This window comes from Lutra lutra, chromosome 10 (assembly GCF_902655055.1).
Source record: "Lutra lutra chromosome 10, mLutLut1.2, whole genome shotgun sequence".
NCBI lineage: Eukaryota > Metazoa > Chordata > Mammalia > Carnivora > Mustelidae > Lutra > Lutra lutra.
In genome coordinates, this window is record NC_062287.1 from 49,873,990 (window position 1) to 49,899,151 (window position 25,162).

The window sequence follows — 25,162 nt, forward strand, 5'->3', positions numbered from 1 at the left end:
ACCAACCTCAAGGCCTTTTGGCTACCTAAGAGAATATTATACAATGACCGCTTTCTTTCTTTCTTTTTTTTTTTTTACTGATGCATTATAGTTGCATGGTATTTCAAATTGAATGTAAACATGAAAATCAAAATTATTGGCTGAAAATATCAAAACAAAGCAAGAGATTCGTTATAGTAGATGACTCTTTGAACATGAAAAGAATAAAAGACCACCACCTGCCACAGCTCCATAAAGTGGAAAGAAGAAAATATCTCCCTGTGTTTAGACCATTCTGAGCTTGGATTTTATAGCTATCAGTTTAAACATCTAAAGAAAACTTAAAAGGATTATAATTAACCAATTAATCACGTATTTCTATGTTTAATCTCTCTTTTACTACTAGGCAGTGAGTCCACAAACATAAACACTGTATCCTTATTCACCACTATATTCCCAGTAATAATATCTGGCACATAGTAAAAATGTAAAGATTTGTTGAATAAATGAATCAGAAAGATCTAGTTTTGGTTCTTGACATCAGTATTTACTGTGACCTTGAACAAATTACTTAACCTATCTAAGCCTCAGTTTCCTAAATATTTATAATGATAGTATTGTTTAATAACACAATTCACCCATATAGATTTGAAGATTTAGTTGGCTTTATTAAATAATTCATGAATTGGGCCAAACCCCACCTAATATGTAGGCAGGCACTCTGAGGAGTTGTACAAAATGGAAGATTTTTACAGACAGTGGGTGGAGCAAGAAAGTTATTAGCACAAGAAAAGGCTTGTTCCAGAGGTGGCTGTTCCGTAGAAGAAAAAGCCAGGTGTCTTATCTTACAGATTACCTCATCTTTCTCTGGCAAATGGAGAGGACCCAGATGACAGACTCATTGGTACTGATGGAGGGGGAAAAAAATCTGACTGGTTAAAGTCACATTTCTAGGGGAGGTAGAAACTGCAGTTAGATTAGATATTAACCACTGGTTTGGAAACTCTGGTCTAAGTGACACCATTTTCAACCTTTTTTTTCTTTTCTTCCTTTTTTTAAACAGTACTTTTTTATTTATTGGGAGATATTAGTTAGGTAACACATGCAGATTAATTATACAGCATAGTGAGTAGTATGCATTCAATAAAAGCTACTGTTACTATGTTTACCAAAGTTTAAAAGGCACAAAGGGAATAACAAGAATTAAGTTTATGATATTATGATCTATGACCCACACTTCCATAATTCATTCAGTGTTATTTCATGAAAGCCTCTAGATTAAATTGACTCCATTCTAATGATTATCTTACACTTGGTAGATATTCATACTAACTGAATGAATGTATGAGTGCATAAATAGGAATGTAGTATTAAATTTTAAGCTGGTGGGTGAGAATATAATATATGATAAATATAACAGAAGTGGTTTTGGAATATCGGTGGTGTTTGGTGGGGTGAGGTCCGGAGCTGACAACCAAGAAAGAATTCTTGAGATAACTTTGGTGCAAGATGGTGGTTTATTAAAGCATGGGGACAGGACCTGTGCACAAGAAGAACTGTTACTCTGGGTCTGATTATATACTATGGGGTTGGGAGAGGTAAGGAAAAAGGGAGGGTTTGAAAGAACTTTCATATGTTAAAGAAGACTCACAGGATGTCAAGCTAAGGTTGTTTTTCTCTCTAGCAAGGCATTAACATGAAGATAGTTGGGAACTTCTTGGAGGAACATTACACTCTGCCTGCTTCAAGTATCCATCAATGGGCTGCCACTTAATTTAATTGTATCTACATTTCCTTCTGGAAGCTAGGTTATTGATAGAAATGCTTTGTTCTAAGACATTTGCAAACTGAGGGAGACTCAGGGTATTGCAGGATTGTGATCTCTGTAGGTTAACTGTTTGTTTTTCCTTTCCTTAGTTTTAGGACAACCTGGAGTGCCTCAGGAATGTCACATGTATCCCATGGGGGTGAGGGTTGTGGGATGTCTGCTCCTGCCCTATCTTCAGCTTACCCTCTGCTCTCCCATCATAATGATGAACAGGATACAATCTCTGCCCTAAAGATCTTAAAATATGTTTGTGGGAAAAATACTTAAATAGATCATTGCAGTGAAGTATGGTAAATACTGTGTTGGAAACATGTGAAAAACCAATTATCACACATATGCATACACAGAGCCACAGAGTGAATGGCCATAGGTGTACTTAACATCAGAGTTGATAGTTCAGAAAGCTTTCCATTTTATCACTTAAGGGAAGCTGTTTATATCTTTTGTGCCCGTTTCTCAGATGCAGAAATTGAGGCTAAGAGGATTTCAGTGATTTGTTCCAGATTTTATAGCCCTACAAATTACATGCATGCATTTTGAGATCTTATCCAGTGTCCATATTACCCCACATTTCCTTTTGTTTCAGTCCTTTAATAGCTAATAGGTTTTGTTTGTTTGTTTGTTTGTTTTGTAAATTCTGGGTACATGTGGTTCTAAGTCTACCCTGCATGTATACTTATTCTGTGAGTCTTTTTAAACTTTTTCATGTCTTTATGAATTTACAATTTAACAAATCCTTTTAAATACTCTAATAAAGTGATAACTAGGCCAAGGAGCTCTGAATAGAGGTTGTAGTGACTGACTTTGATTTTTAAGCTAATTAGACCAGCTAAGTATCATCTCTTATAGATTGAAGCCTTAACATCAGTAAAATGGGGCTAATACTATTTATCTCAGAGAGCTGCTATGAAGATTAAAAAAGATAAAACAGCGGGCCTGGGTGGCTCAGTTGCTTAAATAACTGCCTTTGGCTCAGGTCATCATCCTGGAGTTCCTGGATAGAGTCCCACGTCAGGTTTCCTGCTTGGTGGGGAGTCTGCTTCTCCCTCTGACCTTACCCCTTCTCATGCTCTCTCTCTCTGTCTCATTTTCTCTCTCTTTCAAATAAATAAGTTAAAAAAAAAAAAGATAAAACATATGTAAAGACCAGAATACAGTGTCTCGCACATGCTGGGTACACTGCATTAAGTGGTTCTCTTCTCCATCCCTGTCAGGCTGTTCTACACTTTTCAGTTCCCACGGCCTGCTCTGCAACTCTACACACAACTTTAATGTCCACAAAAATGGCTTTAGAACTACAAAGATAACATTGTTTGGGAATGGCATTACAGAAAACACACACACAGCAGGACTGAAGACATACTGCATTTTACTCATATAAGAAAGTTAATGGCTTCCATTATGTCTATATCAGCCCTTCCTCCTCACTGTTAGACTGTAGCCAACCTGGGCTGTATTACCAGGCAGAGACTGTGCAATACCAGAGACTTCTCGAACTGTTACAAATTAGAATCCACGAGGGAAAGGCTCACTAGAAGACATCACAGGCAAGGTTATCATTTTTTCCTTTTGAAGTTGGGCCTCATATCTTTTTTCTCATTACAATCATTACTTTGAAATATGATTTTTTTTAAACAGTAATTTTCTAGAACAAAAGGGATAATACCATATTTCAAAAGCTTTACTGTGAAATTAAACCTTTGAACTACTGTGAAAGAAATTATTCCCTCAAGGCTACAAGGCTTAAAGGTTATTAAAAATTTAATTTTAAGGAAGGCATCCAGAAAAAAAAAATTGTATAAATGCTACTTAGAACTCAGATTGCCCAATTTAATAACTCCCATTGCTCCTTATTTTTAAATAATCTGGAAATGTGAACAAATGCACTCCATTTTTTTCAGTGGCAAATCAGTATGTCAACAGATGGTTGGCAGTGTTCCTTAACATCATCTGTTTTCAGCTGGAGGTACATGCACTGGTTCAGCTGGTATCTTCTGCCTCCCCCACTTGACAGAATAGCACAGTGTCAAAGAAGTATTATATGCAGGGTACAATGAACCCAGAGACTCTTCCAAACTCCAGATACTGTAATAAAGAGCAAGTATTTAAACCACAGTATAAACGGTCCACACTGGTGTGATAGCAAGAGTTTCAGTTTTCTCATCTGTGAAATGAAAAGAATTTTCTTCATCCTGTGATATGGACATGCTATTAATGCCTCCATTAAACAGATAATGTGACCTTAGGTTTCTAACTTTCTTTGTACTCCGGTTTCCTCATCTGTAAAATGAGAAAGTTGGCAGTACTTACCTCATCTGCCTCATAGAGATTGCATGGAGATTAAATCAATTCATACCTACACAATGCAGGAAATAGCACCTGGCATATAGTAAGAACAATGTATTATTTTTGTTCATTTTAATGCTGTCACGTTCAAGTAATATAATACATTATCTTTCTCTCTCAGGAGAGAGAGTCCTGAGCAGACTCCATGCTGAGCACAGAGCCTGATATGGGGCTTGATCCCATGATCCTGAGATCATGACCTGAGCTGAAACCAAGAGTTGGATGCTTGTTGGACTGTGCCACCCAAAGGCTCCAATATATGCCTTCTTAAAAGAAAAGGGTGAATAGATAATAATAAGTACATGCTCTTAAGGAGCTCACAAGCAAGTAGAAGATGAATCAAATAAGCAACAGTGATTTTAAAAAAAAGTGTAGCACACTAAGGTGAGATCAGAGGTATGCTCAAGGTTCTCATTTATGATTTTGCTCTGGCTTTTTGATGACTGGGTAGATGAAAGGTGCCTTAGGAGAAACAATCTAAGCATAAGGGAGTGAATGCACATGAAGTATAAAGAAAGCCTGTTTCCCAGGAACACTATGGAGAAACATGACATAAAGCCATAGGTCTCAATCCTGCCTGCAATTCCAGATCATCCATGAAACTGCTTAAAAATACTGTTCTTGACCTAATGAATCAGAATCTGCTGGTCTGGGGTTTAGGTATTGGTGATTTTAACAACCCATACAAGTAAGTCTGAGGCACAGCTAGGGGTGAGAGCCACTAAGATTATGCACTGTGAAGGCACATTGTAAATAGTTGAATCTCAATATAAATGCTAAATATTGTTATTATTGCTTGATATTTATTTTTTACTACCCTAAATTGTTTATTAAGTAAGAATTTTACAAACATTTCTTGTATGTATGTTGTAATGGTAGAGCTGGAGAGTATTGTGTCTTCACCACACTGCCTGGCAAGAACCACCAAGAGTGTGGTGGAATTTGTGGCCCTTTCCTAGGTGGTGGTTCTTACAGTGTATAGATTTCAGCCCTTGAATCTCTCTGTGCTATGGACTGGTTTGCTGATGCACTAGGTGTCAGGGTTTCTTCTGATACTTTTAAGGAATAGATCATGGAGGATTACCTCAAAGAATTTCTAGGTAGTATCTTTGCCAATTCAGTAAGAATTCAAGACTCTCAGAACCCCACAGTGGTGTCCAGCTCACTCCTCTGCAACAGGCTGAAGGCTTCAGGCAAACCTTAGCTGGTTAACACTGTGATGAACAGGCTTGTTGTCAGTAGCACCCTTAAGAACCAGGCATTTGCAGCCACCATATCACACATGAATCTGACATATGATATAACCTTGGTTGGCCTGGTATCCCAGTCTGCATACTTTATTGGGCTAGGTTAGACAGGGGGCCCTGTGGAGGGCAGAGAGCTGGTGGTATTCCCAGCAGGGCATCCTGAGAAGAAAGCACATTACATCAGACTGCTTCTTCTTCCATAGCTCCTGGATATACTTGTAAGGTGCTTACCTTGGCTTACCTTTGAGCTGATGGCTGCCACCATATGGAAAGGGAAGAGCCATTCTCCCACAATCCTTTTTGAGCCTACTACTGATTAACATTTAAATACTTAAATACAGTGATCTCAAGCCCCTTACGTGTACAGTGGGTTTTTTGTTGTTCTGGGTTTTTTGGTTTTTTTTGTGTGATTTTTTTTTTTTTTTTAAGATTTTATTTATTCATTTGACAGAGAGAGATCACAAGCAGGCAGAGAGGCAGGTAGAGAGAGAGGAGGAAGCAGGCTCCCCGCTGAGCAGAGAGCCCGATGTGGGGCTCGATCCCAGGACCCTGAGATCATGACCCGAGCCAAAGGCAGCGGCTTAACCCACTGAGCCACCCAGGTGCCCCTTTTGTGTGATTTTTTGGCCAAGTATGTCCACACACTGGTACTAGAAGTGGCAAGCAAGACCATTAATGACAAGCACAAGAAGTTGGACTTATAAAGCTTTTGCCAGGTTGGGAAATGGTTAGACCTTGGTGCTTAACATAGAGACTGTCTCTGCTCTTTGGTTTCTTAGGGAATAACCCATGTCAGGACAGAGATCCTCATAAAACTAATTGGGCATCCAATATACTCAGAAAGAACCAAATCTGTCTCTCCTTGACAACATTCACTTGCTAAATCTCACTGGCAAATGTTTTCACCCTGGAACATTCAGGAATGTAAGCTCTTCTTACTAGATTGTGTGCTCCTTGAGGGCAGTGACATTATGTCTGCCTTTTGCTGTTTCTCTAACACCTTGCACAGTGCTCATCATATAGTAGGCACCAACAAATATTTAGAGAGGAAATTATGTTGAATTTTTCCTTCTGGTGGGTATAATAGGAATGTTATTTGGATCTCTACTCACTGCCTATAGGAAAAGGGTTATTTCCCTGTGTTTGTAGTTGTTAGCTTATTTTAGAAAGATGTTTATGAGTGCTAGTGGGATATACCTGGTATGATTACTGTAAACAATTATTTTCAGAGTAATGTGGACAAATAATTCAGTTCTCTTGTGTGCTTCCACAGTAGGCAGGTGGTCAGGTCCATGTTTGCCCATCTGGGATATCACTTTGAACTTGTGCCTTGAACATGAAGTTATTAAGACATTTTGTTTCTCTTTAGAAGTCCGGGGTGTTGCCCTTTCTTTCTCTTTTTAACTAGAGTTCAGCAAAGCAAACCATTCATTATATATTAAGAAAAATTACAAAGACTATGCAATATGTATAATGTGTAATTCCTTATTAGTGTGACTTTTGCTCTCCATAATGCCTACTCTGTCAGATAAAATGAATTTTCTCATTAACCTCATGCATGCCAACTTGTCAAATTATGATGAACCAAACAAGACTCTACCCAGAAATTGAGCTGGTATCATTGCATTTATATGGCTTTGCCAATTAGTCTATAAATAACATTTTTAACACACTTCAGAATTTTGAAACTAAACCGTTCTGAATGTTCTGAAATACAAGAATAGCAAAAAGACTATCCAAAGAAAGTTAAAAAAAAATGATTTGCCTTATTAGAGGAAATGAACATTATTTAGAGGAACAAGGGATCAGATGATCATATAGACATTGAACAAATATTTATTGGATATCTGACCTGTACGTACAGTTTTCTTAGATGCAGTAGCTGTGACTTAGTAAAGAAGTTACTGTGATTTTTCCTTCAGTAGAAAATTGTTACCTGGTATATATTACACTTATATACATTATTCAGGATATTAGCAATGGAGTACCAAGATGAATAAGACAAATTACCATACTTACGGAACTCATATTTGATGGTGAAGTCAGATAAATAATTAGAAAAGAAATTGGTGAAGTGATAGTAGTGGTGTGCAAACATAAACAGAGACAGGATGGTAGCAGTTAAGGATAGAAAGATAGACACCAGGATAGGAAGGATTTGTAAAGTAAGAAATTACTTGATATAATTATGAAGTTCAAGGCATGCCTAAAGAATAAAAATGACTTAGAAGAACAATAATTCACCTTTGTTTTAATCACAGTTTTTGAGTTCTGTCCAACATATGTTTAGAGGAAGCTATGAGGATTGCATGAGAGATTGGCCAGGGACATTGCCAGTGCTCAGTCTCTCATCAGATGTAGAGAGTAGCCCATTTTTGTTTTCCCCATGCCCACTGCCTTTTGACAAAGACATACAAAGGTGGAAGTTAACAGAACCCGTCTTCTCTTGAAGGTACTTTAGAGAGTAACTCTTAACACTTAAGCCTCCCTGCTGAAGATTTTTACCCTCCATGCCCAGCAGCCATATAAACTACTTTTTCCAACCACTTTTTGTCTTCTCCTTAAAAAGAGTTCCGATAAATATGACTTTCCCCATCAAGTTTTACTTCCAGTGATGTTTTAGTGCCCTGTGGATATTCTAATGTCGTTCATATGCCCAGCTGGTTTACCCATTAATCTGGATCTGCCAAGAACCACTGAAATCGGAAAGTGACATGACCAGTCTTGCAGTTTAGAACAGTTGTTAAAAGAGTTCATACCTGCAAGGTCTATAGAACAATGCCTGGCATATAATAAGTACCAATAAAGATGAGACACTATTGTAACAATCATAACTACTACTACACAGTACTATCAAGTGAAATAAGACACAGATACACACTTTTCATCTCCACTTATCAGTGACACAGACAAGGTCTGTCTCCTCTGCTAATGTGGTCCTACGAGAACAGAAAGCACATTTTTCTTATTGACTGATTTATGCCCAGTACTTAGCATTGCTCAATAAAGATGTGTGGAGTAAACCAAGAATAAGCTAACTTAATCCTCGTAACCCTGAAGTTCTTTTTTGAGGTGGTATAGTGAACTAATGTCATTTTCCGTTAAAGTAAAGTTGATACCCAGTCAACTCAAATTTTAAATTGATTTTATTTAAGAGTGTAGATTCTCATCACAAGTAGGAAATGAAAAGAGAAGCATGTAATTAGGAGAGGAGAAAGACAGGCACCATCCAGTTAATTAAGAAATGATGCAACTCTGGCCCCCTTATTGTTTTAATAGAAACATTATTTCCCTTTTCTTCCTGATTTAAGGAGGTGTGGGGATGAGATGAAGATTGCAGGAGCGTAAGGAAGGAAGAGTCACACATAAGTGGAGTCTGCAAGTGTAGACAGTACACCTGCGAAGCCTAGCAGTGGAGGGAAAGGGTGGGCACAGAATGACAACTTCATTTCCTTGAGAGAAACCAAACATGGATCTTTGTAAATCTTATGTTCACTTACTTTTTGAAGGGATAATAATAATAATTAATAACTGACATTACAGGGCATGCTTTGGTTAAAAAGTGATTTGTACTTGTACTTGTAATATAATTATATAAAATAGTAATACAGCCTCAGTTTTTCCTATGTTAAATGGGGATATAAATATTCTTTCTCATATAAGATATCATGGAAAGTGCTTTAACATGCTGATACATACTAAGGGTTCATGAATGTAAGTGTTTGTCATTTGTATGTCTTTATAAATAACTCCTGATCTCTAGCTTGGAAAGGAAACATTTATTAACCTCACTTCACAGAGGAGGGAACATCAGCTGGGAAAAATGAACTGACCTGACTTGTCCCCTCTGTCTCTTAACTAGAAAATGGAAGAGCCAGGATTCTAATTCAGGATTCCATAAAAAAAATTTCTTTCTTCTGACATAAATTCTGATAACTTTTTTTTTTGAAGTTGCAAAGGTTTGTTTGTTTGTTTTTAATTTGCCAGTTTTAATAATGTACTCTTTTTCTTGTCTGCAGTACATATTTTTTTTTAAATGCAGTATTTATTTATTTATTTATTTAAAGATTTTTATTTATTTATTTGTCAGAGAGAGAGAGAGAGCACAAGCAGGCAGAATGGCAGGCAGAGGCAGAGAGAGAAGCAGGCTTCACCCTGAGCAGGGAGCCTGATGGGAGACTCGATCCCAGGACCCTGGGATCATTACCTGAGCCCAAGGCAGCCAGTTAACCAACTGAGCCACCCAGGCATCCCTGTAGTTACATATTTTTAGAGTTTGTCAGGCTTTACACTTTAATTAAAAATGGAATCATTTGATGGTCAAACAGAAATCATTACCGTTAATATATGGTGAGATGATTTCTGTTTGAGCATCTTCAGGTTCTTAAAACTAAAGGGCCGTGAGATTGGAAAGTGAGATGCAGAGGGATATGTGCATTCATCCACATAGTAGAGGGAGAGCCAGGGAAGGGGGAAGATGTACACTTGTATGGGTAAAGGGATACACCTGGAAGCTAGGTTTCTAGACAGCTCAGCATCTGGGAAGAGGCTAAGCCAAGAACACATTTGCAGTAGTTACACTTGAAAGGAGTAACAGAATCCTCTCTGCCTGGACATTGAAAAGGCAAGTCACCAAAATGAGCAAAGGAATAAATGAGCAAAGGAACTAATATGTAGCAAAAGGAATACCTTATACATTCTATTATTATTAAATGCTAGTGGTGCATCAGACATTGCTCTAGTAGCTAGATACTTTACATGTCTTATCTTTATTCTTTAATCACAACGTGCTCTCTTCTCCAGATTAGCATAGCTACTAGGAGCACAGTCTGGAGATCTTTCATTTTTCCTGGTTTCCACACTTTTCCAGATGAGTACTGAGTTGGCTGTTTATGAAAACTGGAGTTTGGCTTTACCTGTAAGAGGTACCGAAAAGGGTAGGTGATTGGGAATGAACAACTTGTCTCAAATGTCATTTATTTTATTTTGTTCTGAGAGGCAGCAATATTAAATGGGAGATGTGATTGTAGGCTTGACTCTGGAAAATTCTGACTTGGACACTCTTGAAGGTCACCTGACTAACTCTGCCTCTGGTGCAGTTTTCCAGGCTGCTAAGTACAATCAGGGGTCACCAATGTTTGACCAGCTGATCATAGGCACTGGCAAGAGGGCATGTGTGTTCTGATTGTTGTTTACTGGGTGCTACATATTTGGAGAGTTAAAGGGAGCCTTCAGTAGTGCCACTTTTCATCTTTCCAGTTTCACTACCTCCTACTCAACTCCCTTTATTAGGTACACGCAGCAGGAAGACCCTTAGCGTTTGCCCAGAGTGGCTTCATTGAAAAATGCCTCAGGCTTCCCTTGCTGCAAGTGGAAGGTGAAGGAAAAGAGCTCAGAATCTGCATATGTTTCCAGGAGCAGAGCTCTAGAAATACCCAGGCTTCTGTTAATACTTCTCCAAAATACCTGCTGCTAATGGACTTAATTTTCCAGAATCAAGTTTAAACTGCCCTGAAAACTTTAGATTGCTAATGAGTTAGGGAAAGCCTGCTTTGGAGTGGAATGGGATCTTGAAACCACTGTCTCATTAACCTGAGGTTATCTTTTTTAAAAATTATTTTTCTCTAAATTTAGGATTATTTACAAAGCTCCATCAAGTTTCTCCTCCAAAAAATGCTCTGAAATTCCAAAAAGATGTATTAGCACCTTGCACACAATAATAGCTCTTAGATCTTAAAACTTCTATATCAGAGATGATATCACTTTGAGCATAAACATGTATTTGTTTTAACAGAAGTGATGGAGCAGATAATAATTAGTCATTCCCTGCTTGATATCAAGTATAATTCATTATTTGGTGAATGTTTATTATTTTATTAATCACTATTTAAGAGTAAATATTGTAAGTATTTTTCTCATATGTCACACTGTATTATTGTCTATATGCTCAAGAGTCTTTCTGACGTGGTAATTGTTACAGTACATCCCTTTAAGTACATTTTTTCTTTTTTCTTCCTGCATTTTGATCCTCATTGTACCAGTTATTAACTTTGAAACCTTGGAAAGGTTAATTCACTTATTTAAATTTAATTTCCCTAACATTTTTAAATAGGATATTACTTGAATGGGTTGAGATAAATATGTAAGGTCATACAAATTTCTTTTAATTCAACTCAATTCAGAACACACTTACTGAGCATGTATTCATCAGTTGTTCTGTATGTTATTTTATTTCTTCTTCTCAATCACCATATGGAGTAGGTATTATCCAGTCATATAGAAGAGGGAACTGGAGCTCAGAGAGTTAATAAACAATTTTCACAACCAGTAAATGGCAGTCAGAATTTGAACCTTAATCAGTGTGATTCGGGTGTGATTCCAGTGTGATTTTCTGGCTGCCTCCCTAAGCATAAGTCACTGTGTTTTATACTTTATTCATTTCAATGTGATCTTTCATTAGTAAAATACTTCTCTTACATGTCCTGTTTTACAAAGTCATTTTGTCATGGGATTAATGTCATACATTGGATGCCTAATAAGAGCCTAGGCAGGTGAGAGAAGGATAGATGATATTGAAAATCTGGAAAAGAGAATGGAAAAGATAGAAGTAAAATATAAAGTGAGTAGTTTATTGGCCAGGGAAATTCACACCCAGAATGTAAGTTTTGGTTGGGAACATTTGCACAATATTGAAAAAATACATACTCCTATCTTGAGTTTTAACTTCCTTTGTCATACCTTTAATAATTCTTCCCCACTTCTCACCCCCCCCCACACCAAATCCTTTCGTTCTTGGACAGTTTTGCCTTTACTCTAGCAAACTGACTTTTTCTCAGGAGTTGTGTATTTTCATCTCCTAAAGAGCTAAATCCCATCAGCATCAGAGTTCTTGCTATACTCAGAATGTGGTTCTCTGGTAAGGCCACTGGCAAAGAGTTTTTAGATGAATTCCACAAGAAATAAGGTTCTATTGATCAAAAAAATGATGAACATGAAAATAGCACTATGTTCCAAGTATTCTGTTAGTTTCCAGGAATATGAAGTCATGTTCAGCGATAGCATCCATTCTCCAAGATACGAGCATTTAAACTTATAACAGTGACAGATGATAAGAGCATTAATAGAATTGCACCATAAAAACATGAGTGGAGAAGAAACTACCATAGGGAAGTCAAAACAGATTTATAGATGATGTGGTGATAGAAAAATTCTAGAATGGAGACTAGGAATTTACCCCGCAGGAAACCAAAAGTTGGGCAGTGTAAGCCAAGGAAACAGTGTGAGCAAGGACAGGGTGGTATGAACAAATCTCAGTATGTTTCCATCTGACAAATAAGCTGAAAGTAGGAAAACGTCATATTAGTCCTAAGAGATTTTATCTTGACCTTAAATATCAAACAAAACAACAATAATAATAACAGAATTTGACTTCAGATTAGACAAAATATGTGCTATATATATTAAAATATTGGAAGATTCATTCATTTATTCATTCAAGATTACCTGTTGGTTGACTCTTCTACCTACCAAACACTTGGCTAGCCACTGAGCATTCAATGATGAATAAAGTAGACACAATCCCTGACTCAGAAAGTTTATTATCTAATGGAATAACAAACATTAAACAACAATATCAGATAGATAATGTATGGTCTCTATTGTGGTAAGTAGTATGATAACATCAGTACCATAGATGAAAGAGAGGTGTCTCAGCATAACATTAGCTGAGAACTAAGTCAAAAGAAAGAAATTCAACCCAGGAATGAATACATACAAAATCAGCATAGAGGTTAAAGGTAGAAACTATCAAGTGTTTAATTTCGAAAAGAGACAAATACCTGCTTTGGCAGCAGTCTACAGGAAAGTGTTTGAAGCATTATATTTGGCCCAAGTATAAAGAAGATTCCCCATGTTGATGTTGCTGTTTGTTTTAAATTAATCCAGTGGCTTCACTAAAAAAAGATCGAAATTATGAGTATGATATTCCTACTCATTTTCCTGTTTTATAGATACATCTGATACATGCATTTTGCTTTGAAATATATTTTAGTGACATTAACAAACTGAACTATTCACAAAGAAGGATACCTAGGACCTACAAATCTTGCTGTGTGTTGCAATGGATAAAAAAGAACAGCAGTTACCAACTTGGAGGTAGTACAGAATGGTTATAAGAGCTATATCAGACATTATGTTCCATCCAACCTTTCTAGCTACTGGCCATACCTCCTTGAGCAATTTATTTAATTTCTCTAAGCCTTAATTTGTTAAACTTTATTGGAGATAAAAATATAACCTATTTCTTATGATTATTGTGAAGATGAAGTAATATAATACATTTAGTATGTTCAGACTAATACCAGTCATGTAGTACATGTTCAACAAATGTTAGCTAGTATATATTGCTGATGTCTGTCAATTCTGACCACCCAGTTTGCTTTCCTGATCTTCTACTTGTAACAGTTCCCTGGCCTATTTCTTTAGGAAACTGTTTTTCTTCCACTGCAATCCTGTAATTCTTATGGAACTCCCAACCAAAATATCCATTTTGTAGATGATAGAGGTTGGGGTTATAACCATAATGTTTCATCACCCTGGCCTGATTGGTAATGGATCATTATGTGACTCTAGCTGGCCATTTAAATCCTTCCCTGATGTTTTTACTACATATTTGTTTGTTTATTTGTTTATTTATTTTTAAAGATTTTATTTCTTTCTTTGGAACAGAGACAACAGGGGTCGGGGTGCAGAGGGAGAGGGAAAGAGAAATCCAAGACTCTGCACTGAGCATCAGAACCCAACATGGGGCTTGATCTCACGACCCTAAAATTAGACCTGAGCTGAAACCAAGAGTCAGTCACTTAACCAACTGTGCCACCTAGGCACTCCCTTCACTGATGTTTTTACATGCTAAGCTGCAGGGAACTTTGTCACCGTTCATACTGTCATGATGTGACTTCATAGCTATAGAAATCATGTCTGTCATCACATGGGGAAGGCTGAATAGATGAAGCCAACTTCTGAAAAGCAGTAGTGGTGAGAGATGGAGAGTCATGGTGAGAAAAGGCTCAAGCCTTATCTCTTAGAGACCCAAAGATGCTCTGGCTCCTGCAGTTCTTCCTTTACTTAGGGAAACATCACCAGTGACCTGCCAATAAATCTCTATCTGCTGTTTAAGTTAGTTTGGTTTGAGTGAGTTAGTTAGATTATTTCTTTCTTTCTTTCCCTTCCTTCTTTCCTTTCTTCCTTCCTTCCTTCCTTAAGATTTTATTTATTTATTTGCCCTAGAGAGAGAGAACACAGCAGGGGGAGCTGCAGAGGGGAGAGGGAGAAACAGGCTCCCCTCTGAGCAAGGAGCCCAATGCAGGACTCGATCCCAGGACCCTGGGATCGTGACCTGAGCTTAAGGCCAGCGCTTAACTTACTGAGTCATCTAGGCATCCCATTGGGTTGAGTTGCTTTTACTTGTGATTGAAGTTGTTTGAATGATTACTGTTGTTATATTATGGCATTTGGTGAATGTCTACTAATAAGCATATACTTAGGAACTAGTAAATTCTCAGTAAATATTTTGAAATGAATTGAGTGTTTTTTTTCATATTGATGAATTGGAAGATGATTTTTGAATTAATAAATGATGAAGGATTATATTAAGTAGAAATATTCAGAATTAAATAAAATACAGGATTAGACTTTATTAGAAGAAATGGCATAGGAGAAGATATTTGAGTTCTCAAGTGAGGCATACTTAAATTCAAACCCCACCTTTATCACTTATTAGTTGCGTGGCTTTGGGAAGAGCCCTTAATTTCTGTAAGACCAGTTTTCCCTGTAAGAGAAAGAAAATAAGTACTCTGATATGATGTTATTGTATTAGCATAAACATTTTGTATCCTTGTATCTTCTCTAACTCCTAAGAATCTAGGCACTTTGATTATATAATCATTTTTTGCATAAGATACAACATACTAATGTTAACAAAGCCACATTATTAAATAAATGAAGTAAGTTAAAAAGACCATGTTCTAGATTCTAATTATACTTTAATTTCAGAAGTTTCTAGAGAAAACTTAATTTTGTGTGCCATATTTTAAATATTTTTTTTAAAAGATTTTTATTTATTTATTTGACAGAGACCACAAGTAGACACAGAGAGAGGAGGAAGCAGGCTCCCCACTGAGTAGAGAGCCCAATGTGGGGCTCAATCCCAGGACCCTGAGATCATGACCTGAGCCGAAGGCAGAGGCTTTAACCCACTGAGCCACCCAGGTGCCCCTAAATATTTTTTAAATAACCATTTTCCATAAATAGAATGCCATTTAAATATATGTTAACACTCTTTTAGAAAAATTGCAATAAATATCTTAGCAAGCTTTAATTTTTGACTGACTACGTTGGCTTTCCTGTTAATGACTCATGAGCCATTTCTATATCCCGATTATTAAATGTTTCATTGATAATAGTTTTCTTTTGTATATTTTAGTATCTCTTAATGAAATTGTTTGTGCAGCCAATAATCAGAATAGTGAGGCTTGGATCACAGAATCATGGCAGCCCTTGCCTCCTTTCAAATGCTTATCTTTCCTGATAATCGAGGGTATTATTTCCCATAGACAGCCTTATACATCTAAGACATATTAGAAGCTGTCTTTAACAATCATTTTCCATTACCAAGGGAGTTTGGGATAATGGAATGTGTAGTCACTTTCAATTTGTGTCAAATTTCCTGATGCATTTGTACCACCAACATTTTATCAGCTTGTCAGTAGAACAAATGAAGTTGCAAATTGCATTGACTTTTTTTCATGAAATCTTTGAAACTATTTATTTTTAACATGACTTCTCTCCTTTTTATTTCTGTAGTATAGCAGGCTTGATTTTCAGCGTTCAGGGTCTTTGTCACTTAGTGAGTATGGCATTCAGGCACAATAATTTCCTGGGGTCTTGAAGGTTTCGGGAGAAAAGATTTAGGCATATAGGGCATATTAAAGCTGAATGCAGATTGAAGCAATAAGCATGGAGCAATTTGATGAACTACCTGTAGACAGGAGTGGGGAATTTCTGACACATCAGGAAAGCCATTATGCTCCTGTTATGTTCAATAGTCCAGTGGCCTAAAAGGTTAACGGGTGATGTATGTTTTCATTACCTCCTATGGGCTTGATGCCTCAGTAGACCCCAGATGGCTTTTGTGGCTGCAGTTCGCTTCATTTGCACTATAGCAACCTCTGTCACATCACACCAATATGTTTGTGAGGGTCAGATTGCTTTGAGGAATAGTGTCCCATGATCTCTGTAATATTCTTCTGCCTGAAAATCTGCAAGGAGTTACCACCTGGAGAGTAACTGGAAGCTCTTCAAAAACACATTTTGATTTCCTGGGTGTCAGCTGTCACTGCAAAAGCAATAACAGCAATAAAACAGCATTGACATTAGTTATCATTTATTGAACATATATTATGTACCAGGCATCCTTTACATACAGTATTTCATTATATCTTCTTGAACATAGTCCACCAAGCTAGGTGTCATGATTTCTATTTCATATATGAAAAAAGTAAGATGACTTCTAGAAAGTAACTTTTCCAAAACCAGATTCCTAGATGCGTCAGACAGAGATAGCATTCATACCAGGTCTGTCTTTCTCCAGGAAATTCTTAACAATTTAGATCATATTTAGTCCACCATGCAGTAGTTCACAGTCTAGTTGAAGAGAAAATTATATGTAAAGAATACCTATTATACAATAGTATTTTCATTTAGAAAAATGTGTGTTTAAAGGGCAAGGAAAACAGTATATATTAAGTGTTATTAATACCAGTCTTTAGGGGAAGTAATTAAATCTGCCAAGGAGGGGGTCAGAAAATCCATAGAAAAGTGGTAATTTATCAGTAGAAACACAGTATTACAAGAACTGGAACCAAAATTTAAGCAAAGACCCAGAGTAGGCCTTAAAAGTACAGTGTGTTGGGAGAGCAGTATAAAGTCAAGAGTGACATAGGGGGGCACCTGGGTGGCTCAGTGGGTTAAGCCTCTGCCTTTGGCTCAGGTCATGATCTCAGGGTCCTGGGATCGAGCCCCACATCGGGCTCTCTGCTCAGCGGGGAGCCTGCTTCTCCCTCTGTCTCTGCCTGCCTCTCTGCCTACTTGTGATCTCTCTCTCTCTGTCAAATAAATAAATAAAATCTTATAAAAAAACAACAACAGTGACGTAGGAATTGAAACACTCCAATGTCTACACCTGTCTGTATGAACATAGGAAAAACTAAAGGTGCAGAAGAGCACACCATAAAAGGAGAGGGAACAGGAGAGACTAAAGGAGGACTTCCCCTATTTTTTTAAAAATTGAAGTCAATTAAAATGTGAATTTATGGGAGACTTTTATTTTTAAAATGAAATGTGAAGATTGATACCTTTCTTACCTATGACCTGGGATTATTGGAACATTGGAACAGGTATTATATAGATACAAGTAGCTGTTGGAGGATATATAACTTGCCTGTCTTGGTCAGGACTGTCTCCTGTCATCTTGAAATTTTATTTTAATATTTTTTCCAGGAAGGAAATTGGTTAAAATAAATAAACCAAGGTATATTCATTTTAGTGTTGTTTCATACTTAATAACATTTCTTTGTATAATCATTCAAGAAACATTTTACATGGAGTAGAAATGAGGCAGAGGAGACCCCTCTCTTAAGGAGAGTCCTTTCCTTAAACAGTAAAGTCAATTTTGCAGAAGTTTCTGGTGTAGATATCACAGTACTTAATAAGTAGTTGGAATGTCCTTAGCATGAATCCAATATTAAGTTTGGTTTTCTAAAAAGCAAGTGTTTTCTTCACTTAAAATGACCTTCTGTCATATGTGCAAAGAGGTTGCTTTAATATAATGGGACTGTATCTATCCATTTGTCTTAGAATGCTGTGCATTTGTTTTAGAGTAAGAATTTCTCTTTCATTACATAGGCTATTATTTGCTTTGTCAAATCCCTCTTGGCCTTGAGCACACTCTAGAAATAGGGATTCTTTAGAAATGCTGATAAGAATGTTCTACTAAATATTACCCTTTATAAATCTTTGAGGAGGCTCAGGAATTGGTGAAGCACTGTAAAGATTTGTATAAGCAGACATACAAATCTGGGCAAATGAGGACACATAAGGGACATATCTGGGTCTACTGTCTCAAGGGCCTATGGTATGTAATGATGATTAATTTATTTTGGAAACACAACAATAAATATGTGTTCCTTTGATTTTTTAAAACACCTTAATTGATGTCTAATTGATATGTAGTAAACTGTACATATTTAAAATATATATTTTATAGTTTTGACATATGTGTATATCCATGAAACAATCACTATTATTAAGATATGAGCACATCCATCACCCCCAAAACTTTCCTCTTGTCTGATTATTTTTTCTTCCCATGCCTTGGTGTCCCGTCCTCAAAACTCCTGATGTGCTATCTGTCATAATTCATTTCCATTTTCAATAATTTTATATAAATGGAATCATATAGCATGTTGTCTGGCTTATTTCACTCAACATAATAATTTGAAGACTTATCTGTATTGTAGTGTACATTAGTAGTTTATTCCTTTTTATTTCTGGTGTAGTTATTGCATTGTATGGGCATGTCACAGTTTATCCATTCTCCTGTTGGTAGGCAGAAGTCTCTTGAACTTTACCTTTCATGACCTTTTGTCTCATGTCTCTTTTGTTAATAAATTCTTTGTGAAAAAGTATTTCAACAGCTAAGTTCTCCACTACCTCTTAATCATAGAAAGGAAAGAAGTACCTCTTAAGAATACACAGGGGTAGAATTACAATATTTATGATAATAATAGTAATAACAGCACCAGATTAATTTTATTGCTGTTTTTTAAACTGGACATAGCATCACTAATAATGTGAGCTGTTCCCACCCCATTTTATTTTTAACTGTTTTACAAAGCAACTCATGGGTTACAAAGATGTGACTAAAAACTGTCATGATTAAATTTGAATCATTCATTTAATAAATATATTTTGAGGGCTTACTCTGTGTCATGCACAGGACTAGGAATAAGGGATTCAAAAGTGACAAAAGGCACATCCTAGTTCTTTCATATTTAAAAGCAGATTTGTTGTAAGCATAATGAGAAGTTTAAGCATATACACAGGCCCTTTCAAAGCCCTGGCTTTGGTAGTATGTTCACATGGTTACATATTTTGTAGGGTTTGCAAAATCAATCTATTTTAAATGCAATGATAGAACCTACATCTCTCTACACTCAATTTTCCTACTACATACTTTTTCTCAGGAGTGGCATTTGAGTTGTCAGGGCAGTTTGGAGATCCAGCTAAGGGAAATTGGCATTGAGAAGTAGATGGATAGATTAAAAACATACATACTACATATGTGTAGTTTGGATGTAGTAGCACAGATGCATGTGGTTCACAGATAATGCTAGGTATATTAATTTAGGACTAGTCACCCCAGGTTAGACATGGTATGTAGAAATCCTGCTGTCCATTGTGCTGCCTCACTGGGTTCCATGATCAAAAGGTGCATGTCCATAAATTATTTACACAATATAAAATAAAGGTACCAGGGAGCTGCACACTAGAAGAATGTGGATGGTAGAGGAAAAATTAGGTTTAAATTGGTCAGACCCAGAAGTTTGGGGGTGAGTGTGTATGTGTCTATTGTGTGTGTATATACACACACATGCACATACATACCTCTGTATATACATAGAGATGTTAGACTATTAATTCATAAAACTATAATGTTATTTTTCTGTGAATGGTATGTTTGTACTATTTTTCAGCTTTCAATATTTGTGTGTGATTTATTTCCTCATTTTTTTTTAAAGATTTTATTTATTTATTTGACAGGCAGAGATCACAAGTAGGCAGAGAGGCAGGCAGAGAGAGAAGAGGAAGCAGGCTCCCTGCTCAGCAGAGAGCCCCACGTGGGCCTCAATCCCAGGACCCTGGGATCATGACCTGAGCTGAAGGCAGAGTCCTCAACCCACTGAGCCACCCAGGCACCCTTATTTCCTCATTTTAAGTAAAGATTAACAGGTGCACTTGATTTTCTATTGGTAATTTTGGATCATTTTTATCAGGGTCCTTCCCCAACTTATAAATACTTGAGGCAACAAAAAACTAAGATTCATTGCTGTTCACGTGTTGCAGTTCAGTGGGGAAGATAGACCTGTAAACATACAATTAAATACAAGGGCAGAAAGGCTAAATAAAAGCACCTCAGGGAGTGCCCAGGACAGGAATAAATTCTTACTTGGAAGGACAGAATAGACTTCTTGGAGAAAGTGGTGTTAAAGCTGAGATGTAGTTTAAGTTGGTCAAAAATACGTATGTTTTGTGTGTTCATGTACCTGTGTCTGGGTCAGGGGAGAAAGATAGTAGGGTGCTAAAAGTGATTAACTTTACCCTTAGACATACAGAATTTTAAAATGGTGACACAAGATCAGATTTTCCAGTTTTGTTTTTTTAAACATGCTTTTTATATACATTAGTTACATACATTTTATATTTAATCCTGAGGGACATGACATGCCAAGAGTTTAGGCAGATGGACCATATTTGATTGTGTGTCTTCCAAAACTGTTTCTTTCCTCTAAGATATCCTAATACTCTAGAGGCAGTTGCCAAGGGGTAGTTTTCAAATGCAGTAGCATTTGGTGAAGGATTGCTCCTCATTGTGGTGAATGGTATCTGGGATTCCATTTTAAACACCAATAATGCAGGCCCCACTAAGTCATTGCAGACTTAATCAATGTTTGTTATTGAGAGAGGGTCAGAAATAATGGGCTGATGTGTTTGTCCATTTTCTACTGTTTAATTTGCTTTGTGAGCTTGGTTTATTTATTGCTTAATTTATTGCTATCCTCTAAGCTTCATTTCCTTATGTTTACAAAACGGGTAAAAATCACACTTTATAGATTGTTTTGAGAATAAGGGGATCTAATAAAATAATTCAGAGTAGAAGTTCCTAATATAAAATAGACATTCAGTAAGTTTTAAACAAATATGCACTTTAATAGTTCTACCATTGTAGGCTTAAATATTTAAATGTAAAGTTAGAAATCATAGAACTCCTAGAAGAAAACATAGGCAGTAAGCTCTTTGAGATAGGTATTTGCAGTTGTTTTTTTGATAATATGTTCTCAGGCAAGAGCAACAAAAGCAACAATTAACCAAAGAGACTACATCAAACTAAAATCTTTTGCACAGTAAAGGAAATCATCAATAAAATGAGAAGGCAACTTGAGATCTCTGTCAAATAAATAAATAAAATCTTTAAAAAAAAACGAGAAGGCAGTCTACTGAATGGGAAATGATATTTGCAAATTCTATATCTGATAAGGGGTTAATATGCAAAATGTATGAGGAACTTAAAGAACTCAAGATAGATGCATAGATAGGTAGATAAACAGAGATATAGAGATGTATTTAAACAAACAATCCAATTAAAAATGGACAGAAAAGAGACTTCTAGGTGACTCATCAGTTGACTGTCTGATTCTTGATTTGGGCCCAGGTCATGATCTTGGAGTTGTGGGCTAGAAGCCCATGTCAGACTCTGTGCTTAATGTGGAGTCTGCTTCAGATTCTCTCTCTCCCTCTCCTTCTGTCCTTCCCACCTTCCCTGAGTACATGTGTATGCCTGTGGTCTCTCTCTCTCAAATAAAGAAATAAGATCTTTAAAAAAACAAAAAACAAAACACAATGAGATACCATCTCACACCTGTCAGGATGACTATTATCAAAAAGACCAAAATACCAAATGCTGGCAAGGACGTGGATATGAGGGAATCCTCATGTATTGTTGGAGGGAATGTAAACTAGTATAGCCACTGTGGAAAACAATATGGAGGCTCCTCAAAAAAACACAATTACAACTATTTCATGATCCAAAAATTCTACTTCTAGATATTTATCTGAAGAAAATGAAAATACTAAACAAAGATTTTATTTATTTGACAGAGAGAGAGAGTTCACAAGGAGGCAGAGAGGCAGGCAGAGAGAGAGGGGGAATCAGGCTCCCTGCTGAGCAGAGAGCCTGATGTGGGGCTCAATCCCAGGACCCTGAGACTACGACCTGAGCCAAAGGCAGAGGCTTAACCCACTGAGCCACCCAGGTACCCTGAAAATACTAATTAAAAATATGTGTGTACCCTGTGTTCATTGAAACATGTCTTTACAATAGCCGACACATGGAAGCATCCTTTGTATCCATTGATAGGTAAGTAGGTAAAGAAGATATATATACACACACACATGCACGCACACACACAAACATATATACACATGAAGAAATGTTCTAATGGAGTATTCTTCAGCCATAAAAAAGAATGAAATCTTGCCATGTGTAACAAAATGGATTATAACAGAAGGTATTATGCGAAGTACAGTAAGTCAGAGAAAGGCAAATACCACCTGATTTCACTTATATATGTAATCTAACAAAACAAAACAAAACAGAAGCAGATTTCTAGGAACAAAGAATAATCCAGTGTCTGCCAGAGGAGAGGGGGTTAGGGGTGGGGTAAAATAGGTAATGGGTATTAAAAGGTACAAATTTCCAGTTATAAAATAAATCACAGGGATATAATGTACAGCATAGTGAATATAGTCAGTGATATGGTAACAACTTTGTTTGGTGACAAATGGTAGCTAGATTTATCACGGTGACCACTTTGTAATACATAAAAATATTGTACCCCTCCATCTGTCAACTACAATTCAATTAAAAAAAGTTCTGTTATTTTGTAATGAGATGCTGTCTGTAGCTCTTCTCTTATGTTCTTCATAAGGTACTTTTTGGAGAATGGCTCTAGAAGATTTTTTTTTCCCTAAATGTATAATGTCCCATTGAATTACTTCACTTAATAAAAAATTGAGTAATACTTAGAAGTCCATTAAAAGAGTGATTTTAACAGGTCACTGAAAACTTATTTTATATCTATCTGAGAATACTCCCAATATTTACTAAATATTCAAGATGATGCACCTCTTTTTAAAAAGATAGGGACTGTACCTTCTACAAGATGCTGTTCAGTTGTACCATCATCCTGGATGCAGTTTTGAGAGGTGGAGTGCATAGGAGTATTCTGTATCACTGTGGTCTTCATGTTGATCTGCCATTGCCAAAAGTGACTTCCCAGAATGCCCAGTTTTATTTTGTTTTTAAAAGCACAGCAATGGTAGGCAAAGTTTTTACATTATGGATCTGTGGATGTGGTTTGGTGTAATACTTGTCTCACTAACTCCTGTTCCTTTGTGATAGTCTTGCTTTGAACATTGCTAGTTCAGAAGTTACTTCCCTGGCCCTAAGGTTAAGTTCCTTTCTTTATATTCCCTTAGTTCCCTGTGTCTTAGTTTCCTGTATCTTCTCACTCGTTGTCTATTGTTAGGACTGTGTTACATATTGATCATCTGTCTCTCTAATATATAAGCTCTGAGAGTACAGGAACTGAATCTGACATACTAAATGCTATATCCCCTTCACTTCTGGAAGTTTTTAGCATATAACAAGTATCCAGTAAACATTTATCAAGTGCATGGTGAATGATTATATGAATGATCATTTAGTTACGAATCAAGATTGTAACCGCAGAGGTGCTTGGGTGGCTCAGTTGGTTTAGTTTTCAACTCTGGTCTTGATCTAAGGGTCATGAGTTAAAGCCCTTTATTGGGCTCTATACTGTGTGTGGAGCCCACAAAAAAAAAAAAAAAAAAGAAAAGAAAAGAAAAGAAAGAGTGAGAGAAAGAAAGAAAAGAAAAGAAAAGAAATCACACCTGGAAACCATAGTCATAGACCTTTTAGGATCCATGCAGAAATAGAAAGTTCTTCAAATTCTAAAACTGAGGAAATTTTGAGAAATTAAAAGAGAAATAAATACAGAAGAAATACTGATTCTTTTTTTTTTTTAAGATCCATGCTGTCAAGGGCAAAAATGCCATGCACAACTTCGTTTTCTCATAAAATTTTAACATTTGTTTCACTAAATTGAAAAGGAGAGCATATATAGACAAGTGAATATTTACAAATTGAATTTTTTTTTTCATCTTTAATACAAATTCAGCCCCAAGCTGCTGGCCTTTAAAAAAGCAACACTCTTATCATTTGTTGGGTGATGAGATAAAGAAAAAAAATTAAGATTTGAAAAAAAAATCAATCATGGTCCAGTTAAAAAAAAAATAGCAATTTTAGGGTGATTGGCCTGGTGTCCCTTAGTGACAGGGTAAATAGGAAGAGAGAAAGTGAGGTTATATTTACTGAGCATTTATCAAGAGTCAGTCCCCAAACAGGACACTTTATATGGGTTATCTGATTTAATTTCCATAACAGTAATTTGGAGTTGATATTATTATTTTCATTTTCATTTTTTGAAGTGAAATACTGAGGCACATTTAGCAGAGAACTTTCAAAAGCATTCTTATTTAAGGGGGAGTGGAGAGGCACCTTAGGTTCAGGTCATGATCCTAGGGTTCTAAAGCTTCTCTGTCACCTTCTGCCCCTCTGCCCCGTTTGTGTGCTCACATGATTTCTCTCTCCCTCTCTCTCTCCCCCTCTCATTTTGTTCTCTCTCTCTCTCTCTCAAATAAATAAATCTTAAAAAAAAAAAAAAAAAGAAAAGAAAAGACAAGGGGAGTGGAATTGTAAACAGGTTTTCAAAGGCCCCAAGGCTCAGGCTGATGGTCTCACCCAGGGGCCCAGGAAACAAACAAACAAAAAGCTCTCATTTGT

At 36.6% G+C, this 25,162-nt stretch overlaps 1 protein-coding gene and 1 pseudogene across 1 annotated transcript in view; one reads left to right on the top strand and one right to left on the bottom strand.

The window, feature by feature from the left end:
• TENM4 (teneurin transmembrane protein 4) overlaps positions 1-25,162 on the top strand; it is a 2,938,802-nt gene that overhangs the window by 762,866 nt on the left and 2,150,774 nt on the right. The gene's annotated exons all lie outside the window — the stretch shown is intronic.
• On the bottom strand, positions 4,984-23,543 carry LOC125079702 (60S ribosomal protein L15-like; annotated as a pseudogene).